The sequence below is a fragment of the Chrysochloris asiatica genome, unplaced genomic scaffold (assembly GCF_000296735.1).
Source record: "Chrysochloris asiatica unplaced genomic scaffold, ChrAsi1.0 scaffold00001, whole genome shotgun sequence".
Classification (NCBI taxonomy): domain Eukaryota; kingdom Metazoa; phylum Chordata; class Mammalia; order Afrosoricida; family Chrysochloridae; genus Chrysochloris; species Chrysochloris asiatica.
The window spans coordinates 34,240,081-34,257,564 of record NW_006408519.1 but is presented as its reverse complement, the minus strand read 5'-3'; positions in this window follow the sequence as shown (position 1 = coordinate 34,257,564).

Genomic DNA, 17,484 nt, shown 5'->3' with positions numbered 1-17,484 from the left:
TTAATGTGCCAGACTGCAAAGCTGTTTGAACTGCAAGGTCGGTGGTTCAAGCTCACCAGCTGCTCCTCGGAAACCCTATACAGGATCCCTATGGGTAGGAACAGACTCGGCGACACTAACAACAATATAGGGTTTCCTAAACTGTAGTCTTTATAGCTAAGGATCTCTAGTGGGGCGTTGGGTTAAGTGTTGGGTTGCTAACTCCAAAATAGGTTGTTCAAATCATTCCACAGAAGAAAGACAAGCTTTCTGTTCCATAAAGAACCCTGTGGGAGCAGTTCAAGTCTGTCCTATAAGGTCACGATGCTTTGAAATGAACTTGAGAGCACTGAGTTTGGTGTCTGTTTCGTGTGTGTGTGTGTGTGTGTGACCTTTACACAAGCAGATTGCCAGATCTTTCTTCTCTGGATCAGCTGACCTTTAGATTAGCAATTAAGTGTTTAACTACTATGCCTCTGTTGTTGTTAAATGCTGTTGAGTCAATTCTGACTCATAGCAACCCTGTAAAGAGTTTTTGAGGTGCAGCTGGTGGGTTTGGACTGCTGATCTTGTGGCTCATAGTTCAGTGCTGATCCTACAGTGCCACACCAATGCCACACCAGGATTATGTATATATAAACTTCAAAAGTCTTTTCCCATTTGTAGTTGTCTTTGTTCTATTCTAAGGTTCATGTTGCCATCTATAAGCCCAGGACCCTAGATTCACTCTCACGTTCTATAATTTTGCTGCACTAGTTTCTAGGAGCACTCGCTTACTATCAATCTCTGTTTTGGGAAAGAGTAATGCATGTATTCTCAAGCTATGTCTCTCATGATGTTCATAGAGTTTCAGTGACTCACACAGTTCATTCAAGTTATATGGGGTAAGAGCTAGTTCATAAATCCTGATCTTTCGGCTTCCAAGTCCAGATCACTTTCTAACCATATCATGCTCTCTCCAAATATCATTTGAAAAACATTAGCTACACTAACTAAGAACACATTCCCACCATAAAGACCCCACACTATCCAGAGCATGCAAATCGTTTGAGATGCATATGTTAAACTTTGAACTTTGTATTGTTTTTGACTTTGCTATTTTTATTTACTGAAGTGGAAACAGCTGGTTTTAAACCATTGAGCCATTTCTTTTTCCTATGACTGTCTCCACCAAGTGGAGCTGGTCTCTCTTGAGTAGGTGTTGCAAGCATGAGTTATGTGCCTTCTTGTGATGTCACCCTGGAGAGGGAATCTGGCTTCTCAGCTCCAGGGGAATCTGAATTGCATAACGTTTCTCATCAGATGCAGTTCTGTCTCCATCAACTCCTACTGAGAAGGCAGTTGGGTGGATGCATTGTCTCAATCCTGGCAGCCTTCCTAATGTCCACATTTTGGGTGGCATCCCTTGTGATTGGGTGGGAATCTGCTGTACATTCTATTTCAAACACTCTGCTTCACATTCATTCCAAGATATGCTCCCCGTGTTAGGGTCAGCCTGTGATTTCCTCAAGAACTGTTTGGGTGTACAGTGTCCTCTTGAATCCAGAACTGCTAGCTACCCTGCAGAGACTCCACCACTTTAACATGAAGCCTCTCTACAATGTGTCATTTTGTAAGATGCCAACTTACCTCTTCAGTTGCCAAATTTTGTTGTTGCTGTTGCTAAGTGTTGTGAAGTCAGTTTCAACTCATAGCAACCCTACATAGGGTTTCTAAGGAGCAGCTGGTGAGTTTTAACCACCAACCTTGTGGTTAAAACTGACCTTGAAGTAGAGTGCTTATCCTATAGCACCATGCCAGGACTCCAGGACTCAGTTGCTACGTAACTCCTACTAACATTGTAGTCCTAGTGTGGTGCCATAGGCTAAGCACTCAACCTCATGGTCAGTTTGAACCATAAGATAGATGGTTCAAACTTACCAGATACTCCTCAGAAACCCTATACAGGGTTGCAATGAGTTGGAAGTGACTTGACAGCACTTAGCAACAGAAATATAGTCTATTAGGGCTTTTCTGAGTGGCTATTTAATGGTGAGTCTTGTTTCAAGAGCTCCATTCTGTGTCTCAGGGGTTTCATAGTTTACCTTCCATTGGAGATGATATAATTTATGGGGGGGGAGGGGTAGTAGCATAGAGCAAAAGCAACTATTCTCAACTTCATTTTAATTTTGTGTGTGTGTATATATATATATATATACTGGAGTCCTGATATAGCACTGAAGGATAAGAACTGGACTGCTCACTGCAAGGTCAGTGGTTCAAACCCATTAGCAACTCCTTGGAAACATTATACAGGGTCACTATGAGTCAAAACAGATTCTATGGGAGTGAACAACAGCAATGCATGCACTATTGATTTTGAGTACCTACTGTGTGACATTGACAGTTTAGTGGTAGGACAGGAATGGTAGTCCTTGTCTTCCATGTGAGACCCATGTTCAATTCCTGATCAAGTCATGTCAAGCAAAGCCACTGTCCCATCTGTCAGTGGAGGCTTGTGTGTTGCTATGAATGAAGCTAAACAGATTCTGGCAGAATTTCCAGACTAAAACAAAGGCCTGGGGAATTACATCTGAAAATCAGCCATGAAAAATTTATGGACCACATTGGTCATAACCACAACCAATCGTAGGGATAGTGCAAGACTGGGAGGAATTTCTTTCCAGTGTACACAGAGCACAATGTATTGGGGAACCAACTCAACAGTAGTCAACAACTGCCTGTCTATAATTAAAATGTCATAAAAACAAACAAACAAACAAAAAAAACACAAAAGCAAATTTAAATCATTCCCACTCAGTTGATTTCCATATTAATCAGTACTCTATTTTGACTAAAGACAAAACATAATTGAACTGGCTTGGGCAAAAACGAATCATTTATGGTCAGAATACTGAGGAAATATCACATAACCACAGGTTTAGCAAGATATAGTTTGGCCTTAGGGTCTCATGGACTTGAGATTCAAGCCACTTAATTTTTTTGTGTCAAACAGGGTGAGGCATGGGATTGCCAACATGAAATAACTTCTACCTCAGAGAAAGTGTAGATTTTTTCCAGTTTAAAAAATTCATAGGAATGACTCTGTTCAGACTGGGATCACCTCAAACCAGTCAACTATGACCCCAGAGGGAGGCAGAGTACTGGCACATAGATTCAGCAACACGTGTCAGCATCATGCTTTGTGAATTATGAAAGCATGAGAGAAAGGGTCTAGCACACTAGGAATAGAGTATTATAGGTAGAGCTGTTGTTGTTGTGTCAACTCTGATTCATAGTGATCCTATGTAAAACAGAATGCAACACAACTGATCCTGCATCATCCTCAGAACTGTTACGCTTAAGTCTTTTGTTGTAGCCACACTATCAATCCATCTCATTGAGGGTTTCCTCTGACCCTCTACATCCCCCAGCATTATGTGAATGTCCAGCTGAAGATCACTCGTCCTGAGTGCCAAGGTCCTTTGTTCAAGAAGCACATCCAAATCACCTTAGGTGAGTGAACACTGCTCTCACCACTGAGGACACAGTGGCAATTATGACAAAGTCCTTCCCATTCAAGAGCTTATAGTTAGCAGGAGAGTTAAAAAATGCCAACAAATAAAGAAGTCAATTACAAATAAATGCTATAAAAGCAGCAAATGAGCATATTGACATAGGGTATCATAGCAGGTGGGTGAGGAATAGGAGGGGAAGGCCTCTTTAAGGAGGTGGGTTTAGTTGAGATCTGGACAATTTGATGAGAAAGGAACATCCTGGAACAGCTTATGCAAAAGCCCTGTGGCTGTTGCGAGCTTGGCACATGTTCATGGTGTGGGGAAAAGATCAGAGCAGCCAATGTGTTAAGTAGCAGCCCTAGGGTTCAACCACAGATGTGAGTGTGTTTTTCTGCTCTGTCTCAGTTTCCTTTACTCAGAGGGGAGGCGAGAACTAGCAAGGGAAGCTTCCCTTGCTCTCCTTTGTGTTCCAGGAAAATACCTGCGGGAATCATATCCAAGACATGGATTTCATCAGCCCCATCTCACCTTACATACTCACTGCCTCACAAAGCTATCACTTAATTTTCAGACAAGTCTAGCGGTTAGATAATCCTCTCTTCTTTTGGAAGTGAAAATCTACTTCCATCTTTCTACATGTCCATATTTAGTGACATGTTTCACAATCATGTTTTCTTAAATATGAGAGAAATGTGAGTTAGAACTCAAAAAGTTTTCTTACATAGGCAAGAGATAGAGAATCTCTCTTACTTCCAATTGTCTGTCTGGGAAGTGAAATCAATGACTGTACTTTCAGTCCTCTTTCCTTAACAGGAAGCACCACCCAGAGTCTGATGGTCTCTCAGCAGTAAGTTGTTGATATTCACAACTCTGAATTATCTCTCTTTTAAATAGTGATCTAATCATGGCCAAATGTTTTGGCATTAATACCGCTCTTGTTTTGGACTGAAGACCTTTATTAATGTGGCCAAAGAATTGCACTTTGGGTAATATTGCCACATTATTGTCTCCCACACATCTCATGGATCATTGACTTTTGTGAGGACTCTGCCTTTTTTATCTAGTCCTCGAATGCTTGGTTTTTGTACTGAGAACATGATGTCTACTTGGAATCTGAGTTTGGGGGAAAAGTCCAAATATCCCACAATGGTGAGGTATGCTAGAGTACCCCATAAAATCAGAGCAATTTGAGGGCTGGATCCTCAATAAATTGGACTCTGGGCCTTTGGAATCGAGGTTCTTGATAATGAAACAAACTGACAGGAAGGGTTTAGAACACATGCAATGATCCCTCGTGATTAAATGCTCAGCTGTGAACTGAAATGTTGATTCACATCTCACCAACAGCTCCATCTGAGAAAGACCTAGTGACCTGCTTCCCATAAAGATTACAGCCAAGACAATTCTATGGGGCAGTTCTATTCTATCATGTAGGTTCCCTATGAGTTGGAGTTGACTTGACAGCCCCAAATATATCAGCACATGTCTGTGTGCACTGTATGAGAAGCTCTGGTGGACAGCACTGCGGTTAATGAGCTTGTGTGCTAACTGAAAGGTCAGTACATTGAACCTACCAGTCACTCCAGGGGATGAAGGTGTGGCAGTCTGCTTCTGTAAAGATTTACAGTTTTGGAAACACTATGGGTAATACCACTGTGTCCTAAATTGTCACTATGAATAGAAATTAACTTGTTGGCAGTGGGTTTGTGTTATGTGACTCAATATAAGTTCTGCCTACTTTATTATATTATGCAAGGAAGAAAATACTTATGTAATTATAATGACAACCCTGTGAATTTTCAGGGCCTCAAGAATCAAAAAGACACTATAATATTTTCTTCAGCCTTTTTACATGGTGGGTTTAACTGAAATTGGAAATTTAAATCATTCACTCAAAAAGAATTGCACATATAAAAAATCTTGAAATGGTAAATTCTTTCTAATATTTGCAAATATGTACATGTATTTCATTCTATACATACTCACAAACAACAGAAGTATAACTACAGAGTTTGAAATAAAAAAGGGTTTCTGGATTTCTATCAAGTATAAATCTGGAGTCCCTGGTTGGTGCAAGTGATTAACACTTGTGGCTGGTAACCTTATGATTGTTAGTTCAAGTTCACCAAGAGGTGACTCACAATAAAGATCTGGTGATCTAGTTCCCAAAATCAGCTACTGAAAACCCTATGGAACACAAAACAGGGTTCTACTGACACACATGGGTCTGCATGAATCAGTGTCGACACAATACCAACTGGTACTAGTCTTGTAAATCTGAATAGTCATGTGAATAGCTTGGGAGATGGACTTGTTGCTTACCTTTATCTCTGTAAGTCAGGGTGATGCTGGGTAGGGTAAAGGTTGTTGTTGTTGTTAGATGCTGTTGAGTCAGTGCCAGATCATAGTGGTCATATATAGGGTTTCCAAGAAATGCCTGGTGGTTTTGAACCACCAACCTTCCAGTTAGTAGCCCAGTGCTTACCCTACAGCACCACACCAGGACTCTGGGGTAGGAGAGGGTAGGGAATGACTATGAAATGAGACATGTGTGTTTGTGATCTCACTTTCTCTCAAAATTGTCCTTTGAAGGAGATTTTCCCACTCCTGTTTCCCAGATAGAGAAACTGAGAATCAAAAAAAATGAGACATTCCAATATCATCTTGTTGAATGCTGAGTCCATGTCCTGAACTGATGGAAGGATGAGCGGCTGTGTCGTTTGACCCTACCATCCATCAGTTCACGGAATCCTCTGCTAGATCTTATTATTAGAGAGAGGTTGCAATGACCTCATTTCCAATGTCTAAGTTTCCCTTTCCTCTTTCATTTTCCCTTCTAAAATAGTTTCTCCATTACACTTCCGTTCCAAGTTTCCTCTTGGCTTGTGCACCATTTCCTCTTTTATGATGATAACAAATAGTCCTCAGTCAAATTGGTGAATTTGAAGAAATAACTGAGTCTCAGAATAATTAATTCTTTGTTACCTTCATAATTATAGAGGAATATAGAGAAGCCTTTAGCCTACCCAGGAATTGCAATACAGTCATACCCAGATTGATTTACTAACAACTCGTTGTTGTTGTTGTTAGGTGCCATTGAGTTGGTTTCAACTCATAGAGAGCCTATGTAGAATAAAAGAATCGCTGCCTGGTTGTGCACCATTTTCACAATTGTGATGTTTGAACTCACTGTTGCTGTCACTAAATCAATCCATCTCTTTGAGAGTCTTCCTCTTTTTCACTGCCTGTACAAAGCATGCTGTGCTCCAGGGACTAGTCCCTGCTGACAATATTACTCTCTACTACAAAGGAGCTCTGGTAGCGTAGTGGTTACGAATTGGGCTGTGAACCGCAAGGTCAGCAGTTCGAAAGTACCAGCAGTTCCGTGGGAAAAAGATGAGGCTTTCTGCTCCTGTAAAGCTTTACAGCCTCGGAAACCCTGTGCAGGGTCGCTATGAGTCGGAACCAACTCCACGGCATTTAACAACAACAACAACAACAACACAATAGATCTACTACAAGGCACTGGATCTCACCATCCATGCTTTTGAGGAACATTCTATCTATACTTCTTTCAAGACAGATTTATCTCTTCTTCTGTCAGTGTATGGTACTTTGTGTATTCTACATAAACAATAGGATTCTAGTGCATCAAGGCTTCTCCAGTCTTCCTTGCTTATTGTTCAGCTTTCACACACATATAAGGCAATTAAAACTACCATGGCTAAAAGCACCATAAGGGTCAGGGGCAGATTATTCCTCAAACTGATGTCTTTGCTCTTGGACACATTAAAGAAGTCTTTTGTAGCAGCTTTACCTAAGGCAATACATCCTTTGATTTTTTTTTTTTGACTGCTGCTTCAATGAGTGTTAACTGTGGTTCCATGCAAAATGGAGTTTTTGATAACTTCAATCTTTTCTCCATTTATCATGATGTTACTAGTAGTGAGGACTTTCGTTTTCTTTATAAGGAAGTTCAACCCATATTGAAGAGCGTAATCTTTGAACTTCATCAGTAAGTGTTTCAAGTTTCCTTAATTTCCAGTAATCAAGGTTGTGCCATTTGCATATCAAATGTTGCTACTGAGTCTTTCTCCAATCCTGATGCCACATTATTCTTCACATAATACAATTATGTGAAGAATTATTTGCTCAGAATACAGATTGAATAAGTATGGCAAAAGCATATAAAATGATGCACAGCTTTCATGATTTTAAACCATTTCCTAATTTTATACCAATTCAACACCCTCTTTGAACAACTACCTTGTGCAGATTCCTCATAAACCCAACTAAGTGCTCTGGAATACTCATTCTTCTCAATGTTATTCACAGTTTTCTACAATCTAAAAAAAAAAAAGAGTCAAAAATCTTTGTGCAATCAATAAAACATGAACACATATTATTCTGTATTCTCTGCTTTCAACTAAAATCCATTGGATGTTAGCAATGATGTACCTCATTCCAAGTCCTCTTATGAAACTTGAATTTCTGGCAGTTCCCTGTCAATGTACTACTGAAACTGGTTTTGAATGATCTTCAGTAAAATTTAACTTGCATATAATATTAATGATATCATTCAATGATTTCCACCTTCTGTTGGCATAGGTGAGTGATTGCTTCTATTGCACTATCAGTTTGTTTAAACATTTCAATTTGTATTCTGTCAATGCATTCCATTCAGTGTAGACTTATTCCTTCAATATCATAAGTTCTTGATCATATGCTACCTTTAGAAATGGTTGAATACTGGCCCATTCTTTTTGGTACAGCAACTGTGTATACCTTCCATCTTCTTTTGATGTTCCCTGTGTCTTTCAATATTTTACCCATAGAATCTTTCAATATTACAACTGAAAGCTTGAACTTTTTCTTCAGTTCTTTAAGTTTGAGAAATGCTAAACATGTTCTCCCCTTTGGATTTTCTAACTTCAGGTCTTTTGCACATTTCATTATAATACTTGACTTTGTCTTTTCTAGTTTCCTTTCAAATTTTTCTGTTACATTCTTTTCCTTCCTCATTTCTTCCAGTTCCTTCCAGTTCTGAGCAACTTTAGTTTCAAGAGCAAGTTTAAGTCTCTTCTGACATTCATTTTTGTCTTTTGTTTCTTTCATATCTTTTAAATGACCTTTTGCTTTCTTCCTGGTTGGTGTTCTTGATGTCATCTCACAAATCCTCAGGGCTGAAATCATTAGTGTCTAGTGCATCAAAATTGTTCTTGACATCATCTCAAAATGAGATTTACTCAGGATTATATTTTGGCACTCATGAACTTGTTTTAATTTTCTTCAGCTTCGGCTAGAACTTGCATAACGTCAATTAATAGTCTATTCCACAGTTTGCGCCTGGCCTTTTTTGGCTGATGATATGATATTCCCCATAGCCTCTTCCCACAGAAGTAGTCAATTTGATTCCTGTGTATTCCATCTGATCGGGTCCACATGTATTATCACTGTGTATGTGGGTTAAGAAAAATGTATTTACAATGAATAAATCATTGGTCTTAAAAAAATTCTATCTTGCAATTTCCAGCATTATTTTTATCTTCAAGGTCATTTTCCAACTACTTATCTTTGTTCTCAAGTTTTGCATCCCAGTCACCAGTAATTATCAATGCATCTTGATTATATGATGAATTTTAGACTGAAGAAGTTGGTAGAATTCTTCAGTTTCATCATCATTGACTTTAGTGGTTAATGTAAAAATTTGAATAATAGTGTATTAACTGGTCTTCCTCGTAGGCACATGAATATTATCTTATTATAGACAGCGCTGTACTTTAAGATTTGAAATGTGACACTATTTCTTTCTAATATATCATCCTGGCATAGTAAACAATATGATTGTCAGATTCAAAATTGCCAATTTCAATCCATTTCAGTTCACTAATGCCTAGAATATCAATCTTTATGTTTTCCATTTTATTTTTTTACAACTTTCAATATTCCTAGATTCATACTTTGTACATTCCATGTTTCAATTATTAATGGATAATTGTAGCTATTGATCTTCATTTTGAATCGTGCTCCATCAGCAAATGAGGGTCCTGAAAACATTGCTTCATCCATGTCATTATGGTAAATTCTACTTTGAGGAGGCAAAGTTTCATAGTTTGAGTGACTTCCAACCTGAGGGGCTCATCTTCCTGCATTATATCTAACTAAATTCTACTGCTATTCATAAGGTCTTCAATTGCTAGGCATTCAGAAGTGGTTCACCTCTTTTTCTTGTTAGTCTGTCTTATTCTAAAATCTGTCCAATACAGATGATGTTTAAAAGACTGGTGGCATATCTTACAGCATTATAGAAACACATAAGGCACCACAATAGGACAAACTAACAACTCTAACATCCTTGTGTTGTTGATGTTTTTGTTGATAAATGCCATCGAGTTGACTCATAGCTACCCTATATAGGGTTTGTGAGGAGCACCTGGTGGGTTTGAATTGCCTATTATGTGGTTCAAACTGACTTTGTGATCCTGTGTTTTATCCTACAATGCCACACCAGAACTTCACTTTGCCCTTTAATGTTATGTAAATCTGCTCTCATTTTGAAACCATGGAACCAATCCGTATTTACAACAAAGTCTTCATCCCAATCACCTTCACTTGCTGCAATTGCAGCTTTTAAATAATTGAAAAGGCTCCTAGTCTTTTCTTACACTAAAGCCAGGATAAATAAGAACTGTATAACCTGTTATGACTTACCTACTCTCACTTGCGATGACTAGATTTTTGTTTGATAAAATACATTTTTGAATACGCTAAATTCACTTTCCCTTCATGTACCATCTTTACCATCTGGTAGACATTCATTGGTTTAGTCATTCATAAAATTAATAAATATTTGTTAGAAGTCTGTTCCATACCAGGCATATGCTAACTACCAGCTATAGGACAGTGACAAGAGCAATCTTCCCACTCTCATTGTGTTTATAACCCCGAGCTGGTGGAGAAACCATAAACAAGTAAGCTAGTAATAATCGCAACAATAAACAAATGATTACAAACCCACAACAGACAAGCACTGTACAGAAAACAAATATGGAATGGTGATAGAGAGTAGACACTGGGTAGAGAGAAGGGAAGTGGTTAATGTGCTTGGCTGCTAACAGAAAGGTTGGTTATGTGAATCTATCCAAATATGCCTGGGCAGAAACGCCTGGTGGTTTTCTTCTGGGAAAATCTTCCATTGAAAAGTCTAGAAGAATAGTTCTACTCAGGCACACACGGGGTCACTCTGAGTCAGAATCAACTTCCTGACAATTTCAAGACACAGAGTAATTGGGTTGAAGATATGTTACTTTACTCTTTTAGAGAGTCCAGGAAGTAGAAGGTGGCATTCACTTTGAGACCTTAGGAAAGAAAAGGAGTTAGCCTTGCATAAGAAGAGACAGGAACATTCATTCTTCCTGAAAAACCAAGATGAATCTACAAGAAGATAAAAGGTATTGCTACAAAATCCAAGAACCCTTTAATAAACATAAATATCAAAGTGTGAGTTTTTGTTGTTGGTAAGTGCTGTCAGGTTGGTTCTCGATTTCTGAGGAGTGGCTGGTGAGTTTGAACCTCTGACCTTGTGGTTAGAAGTCCAGTGCTTATCCTACAGCACCACAGCTCTCAACCTATCCTCTATCTAGGTATATATATATATATATATACTTCTGAAGATGGTGTTTCCATTTCTCTAACCCTGTGTTGTGCTATGGGATAATGCACTGGACTGCCAAGTTGATTTGAACCATAAGGTTGGTGGTTCAAATTCACAAGCCTCTCCTTGAAAGCCCTATTCAGGGTCACTATGAATTGGAACCAACTTGAAGGCACTTAACAGTAACAACCCTTCCCTGAAGAATTCTGCAAGCTTCGATTTACAGCATGTCAAAAGAGCAGTTTGGGCATCCTTGAGGAACACAAATCATGTTCTTATTCAATGTTATTTGAGTTTGGGGGACAAAAAAAGAGTGAAGGATCAAGGTTAGGGCTGTAGGAAAGATAGGGTGAGGTTTTTGCAATGAAGTTCTCATAGAAAAGACCTTACTTCCCTCAAGGAATGTGCAGGTGCATTTTCATGATGGAAAAAAATTCCTCTGCACAATTGTCTTGGCCTTTTTCTCATCAATGTAGTTTTTCATTTTCTTAAAAATGTCTTCCTCATAATCTTTGTGATCCTTCTATGTCCTTTAGGAAAATCTATCAAGAGAACTCATTTGGAGTTCCCAGACAGTAGCTATAACTTTCTCAGCTATTTTGCCTTGAATTTAGCTGTCCAAGCATATTCACTTGGGAGTCAGTATTGTGATTGGACCTTTATCTTGAAAACACCTTAGCGAGACTAAGACAAGAGTATTAATGAGAGAGCTTGCTTGCAGTCATCTACTGATCACAGAGGCATGCTTAATTGTTTTCTTTGGAAGAAACTCATGCATTCATGAACTGTAACCCTAGAGGCAATACTTTTGAATTACCCTTGAATTTAACAGACTGTGCTGTGTGACCAAGAAGCCCTGTTGTGCAGTGGTTAAAGCTACCAGATATTAACTCACTAGCTGTTCCAAGGGAGAAAGATGTGGCAGTCTGCTTTCATAAAAATTACAACCTTGGGAATCTGAGGTGGCAATTCTACTCTGTCTTCTGTAGCCATTCTAGCGATGGCTTCAGCTTGGTTGGTTTGTAGTACGCAGAGACTACTGCTGACTTTGTAAAAATCACACAGCTAACCAGCTGCAAAGTGGAGATTAGGGAGTTTAGAACTCCCATTTCCTGACTGAGCAATTTTATTCTTCCCATAAGCACTGTTTCCTGTTTTCCCCATTTTGACTTTTTTTTTTTGGGGGGGGGGGTCCTCTCTCTCTCCTGCTGTCATAAGTAGAGTCCTGATAGGCTTTCCGTTACTCTATCCTGAACAATATAGTTTGAATAAACATACTCAACAGAACAGCCTTAGACACGTTTATAGGCTGTGCTGGAGAATGTCAAGAGCAAAGCATAACTGAAGACCAGGGACCCCTTCAGAGCCAGGCATTGTTTCTGGGTGAGGAGGCGGGTCCCCTTCCTCAGCTGGCTTGTGCCGGCTTCTCTAATAACGGAGTGTTATCTAATTGGTGCTTCCTTTACATCAGTGGAAATAGGAATGCAAGACACAGAGACAAAGAAACATGCCAGCAGCTAAGTATAAGTGAGGGTTCAGACCCATCATTCCAGGTCCTTGGTGGTAATATTTAGAACACGTCCTAATGACTAAGGCATATATCCTTGGGCGGGTCAGCTTCATATAAGAGACATCTGGCATGTATTTTCTGGTCTAAAATTATAACACTCCCCCTCCCCCCAAGCAATTTATATTTCAAAGAAGATGGGAGAGAATGATGATGAAGTACCATCTGACAATTTATTTGTCACTAAATGTAAAATAAAAATGAAAAGTCCACAACAGTTATTATATTGGGTTAAAAAAAATGCACACAAATGAAGGAAATTTGCCAATATGTTAACTGCAGATTTTTTTTTGTTTTGTTTTATTTTTTCTTTCTTTCACTTTCTTACCATTCTTACGGATATTGTACACCGAGAGATTATTGAGGCAGTCATGGTTTTTTTAATTAAAGTAATTCCAGAGTCAGGGGATATTATCTGCTACATGAAAAGTTTGACACCCTCATTCCCCCCATTTTTAATCATCTACAAACAACCCAATCAGATGGTTCATCTCTGTTTCTTTCTTAATCCTTGTGGGAAACATCACAGAGCAGAAGGCAAAGAAAAGCAACCAAAGGCAGGGCTGGTTCAGAGAACATCCTAAGCTCCTCACAGAAGTTTCCAGTCAATGGTTGTTGTGAGCAGCTGCCAGATGGGGCTTTCACTTCATCAATGTTGGACGTGGAAGAAAGGGCAGGATCTTGCCTATGATAGGGATGTTGGAAGAAAAGAAAGGGGAGAACATGATGCCAAGGACTCCTTTAACTTCATAATTGCAGACATCACGTTCTGTCTGTGTCTCAGACTGAGTGGGAAGCTAACCAGCTGGGTGATCATAATGAGGGTTCTACTAGGCCATTTCCCTTCCAGAAAACGTTGATTACCTATGTCTAGGCATCGGAAGCACCTCCCCAGGAATCCTGTCTTTCTTTTTGCCATCTCCTGAATGTCTTGTTTTGAATTGGCTAATAATCAGAATTGGCTAACATTTGGCTAACAAGGGAAAATGGGGTGTGTGCTTCCCTTCATTAAAGCAATGACTTTCAATGGCTGTTTACTATCAGAATCCTAATTTTCAAATCATACATGATATTACTGTTAGTGATGCAAAGAGGAAATGAGCTGCTTGGTTTTATGCTAGGTTTAGGGTCTTCCTCTTTGTGTACCCTCTCTCTCTACAGTGACCCCTGAGGCATCTTTGGAATACAGTATGAAAATAACCCATCCTCAATTAGTGTTGATTCTCTGCTTGTGAGCTTTTAGCTAATTTAAGTTGATGAATACTTATTGATCATTATCATTGTTGTTGTTAGGTGCCATTAAGACTTAGTAATTTCTCATGACACCATCTAATATAATGTAATTAACTCCATGATGAGACCTGCTATCAGCTGCCAATCAATTGAAATGAAGTTTCCTTGGAGATGTAGTCTGCTTCTAATATATTGGATACTCTGGGGGAAGCATGCTATATTTTTGCTGGGTCTGAATCCTGCAACTCCTCTTTATCAGATCTCTGGTTCGTTGGACTTGAACCAGCAACCTGCCATATTGCCTGCTGATCCCCAGCCTGCCATTTTACCTGCTGACCTTGGATCCATTTGCCTCTGCAGCTAGAAGCCTGCTGGCTAACCTGCCAATCTTGAATTCATCAGCCCTGCAGTTACATGGGTCAGAAGAAGCCTCTGGCCTAACATCTGATCCATGGACTTGGAACTCGCCTGATTCTACAGTTGTGTGAGCCATTTCCTTGATATCAACTTCTCTCTCTCTGTAAATACAAATATAAATATATATATATATATATATATACACACACACATGAGCTTTGGTGTGGTGTTATAGGATAAACACTGGACTGCTAACAACAAGGTCAGCAGTTCAGACCCACCATCTGCTCTCAGAAACCCTATACAGAGTCACTATGAGTTGGAACTGACTTGGCTCACACAATAACAACAATATATATATACATATATAAACTTCGCTGGTTTTGTTTCTCTGGAGAATGCAGTCTAAGATAATGCCATCAATAAAATTCTGTGTCATAGCAACCCTGCGTACAATACTGCTCAATCCACACAATCATTCTGATGATTGTTACATTGTCACAGCCACTCTATCAATGCATCTCCTTGAAGATCTTCCTCTTTTGAAAACATGATGTCCTTCTCCATGATAGGTCCTTCCTGATAACATGTCCAAATTATGTAAGAATACTTCTAAGGAGGATTCTGGATAAAATTCCTTCAAGACAGATTTGTTCAATCTTCTAGAAGTCCATTCAACATTCTTTGCCAACACCATAATTCAAGAGTTTTGACTCTTCTTTATTATTCATTATTCATTATCTAGCATATGAGGCAATTGAAAATATCATGACTTGGGTCAGCCATATCTCAGGCTCAAGGAGTTCTTGCTCTTTAACATTTAAAAGAGAACTTTTACAGCAGATCTGCCCAATGCACTATGTCATTTGGTTTCCTGACTGCTACTTACATAGGTGTTGATTGTGTATCCAAGTAAAATGAAATCCTTGATAACTTTAATCTTTTCTCCATTTATTGTGATGTTGATTATTAAGCCAGTTGTGAAGATTTTTGTTTTCTTTTTCTTTTTTAACTTCCTACTGTGAATTGGGTGAAGGCTTACAAAGCAAATAATTTTTCTTTTAGTAATTCAGACACATTTTATTTTCTCTCACTAACTGTGATCCCTGCAATGTAACATCACTTACACTTCTTCCTCCTTGTGTCTCCAATTTCTGTTCCTCCTTCTTTCTTTGTACTTGATGAAATACTGCCCTTGTGATCTCAAATGGTTGCTCAGTCTTTTGTTTTCTCTATGTTGAATTGTAATATATACTGGAAATTGTAGTCTTTAAGCTTCATCTGTAATAACTTCAAATCCTCTTAACTTTTAGCAATCAAGTTTGTGTTATCTGCTACCTCAGGTTGTTAATGAGTCTTTCTCCAACCCTCATTTCATGCTCTTTTTCGTATAGTCTAGTTTCTCAGAGCATGTGCTCAGTATGCAGATTTAATAAGTACAGTGAAAAAGTATAATCATGGCACACACCTTTGCTGATTTTAAACCAGGTGATATCTCCTTTTCTGTTCAAATGATGACCTGTTGGTCTATGTATAGGTACCACATGATCACAGTTAAGTGCTTTGGAATTCCCATTCTTTACAACACTAGTCAAAATTTATTTTTATCAACACAGTTGCATGTATAATCAATAAAACACTGGTAAGCATCTTCATGGTATTCTGTTTTTAGGCAAGATCTTTCTGATATCAGCAATATTTCAGGTTCCTGAATACAGCTTGAATTTTTGCATTTCCTTGTCAATGTACTGCTGTAACTGTTTTTTAAGTTATCTTCAGTAAAAGATTGAGCATTTTCATCCTACAACCCACTTAATGAAGGTCTTAAGAATATTTAGAGATGCAAACTAGTCCAGACCTGCTCTGTGCTTCTGCTTTTTGTTCTATCACTGGATTATGAACTCAGTTCTACTGGAGTGTTAAGTCTTCTCTTCTTCAAAGCTCTCCACCATGACTGCAAATCACAGGTTTCTTTATGTCCAGGGACATATCAGTATGTGCGAAAAATATTCTCCTACCACCTGAATCCTGCTCTGGGGCATCTCTTTTTCCTCTTCCCAAACTAGTGAGCTCTATCTTCCCTGCTCTCTGCTCATGGTCCTATCCTCTGAACCCTCTTTTCCTGTGTCTTCTAACTGCTCTCTTGGACTTTGCAATCTTCGCTCATTCATCCCGCTTTCAGAACTTGTACACCAATGCTCCTCTGTTCAAAGATTGACAATGATCAATTGCATGTTCAATTTGTCCCCTGCATGCAAGCCTGGGTCATGCACTTTATCCATGGCTAAGAAGCTCTGGTAGTGTAGTGGTTATGAATAGGGCTGCTAAGCTCACAGTCAGCAGTTCAAAACTACCAGCTGTTCCGTGGGAGAAAGATGAGGCTTTCTGCTCCCCTGAAGAGTTATAGCCTTGGAAATTCTGTACAGCTATGAGTCAGAACCGACTCCACAGCATATAACAACAACTCTAATATTTATACTTACATTTCCCATGAAAAGTCTCGTAGGGTGCATCCAATCCAAAGATCCATTTCCCTCTTCTTTGGAGTTTGGATCTCTCAAGACTGTGATCCTGAATCTAGCATGAACTCAGACCAATGAATTTATTCTGTAAATTCCTTCATGGAGCAACCCATCTCCACCAAGAGCAGCCTGCAAAGCAAAAGAAAGAACCTTAGTCCAATGATAATATCAACCCTTTCACTCTATTTCCTTTCACTACTGAGATGAGCAATGGTGGATGGAGTCAGTACTAGAACATGCTGAAATTTTGTCTCTGGTCCATGTTAGACAGAATACCAATCACAAGTATTATTGTTCCATCTATCCTGAAGAACGTGGGATTGATTGGTAGGAACATCAATGTTTTTTGTAAGAAGTCTATATAAGATGTTAATATGTGAAATGTGCCTGCTTTCAGATGCCCTTAAGTCAATACCATTGTCCTGACTCCTTCATGGCCTGACCTTGCCTACCTCTGCCTTTTCCTCTCATGCTACTGACTCACTCTCAATCCTTGTGGTCCAGTCACTCTCATTATCTGTCAGTGCCTAGAGCACATCTGTTTTTATTTCATAAGGTCTTTGGGTTTGATTTTTCTCCATCTAACATGTGCCTTTTGTGGACCTTTTCTTACATGAGATTTCAGTTCAAATGTCACCTCTTCAGAATGGCCTTTTCAAATTACTTTGTCTGTGA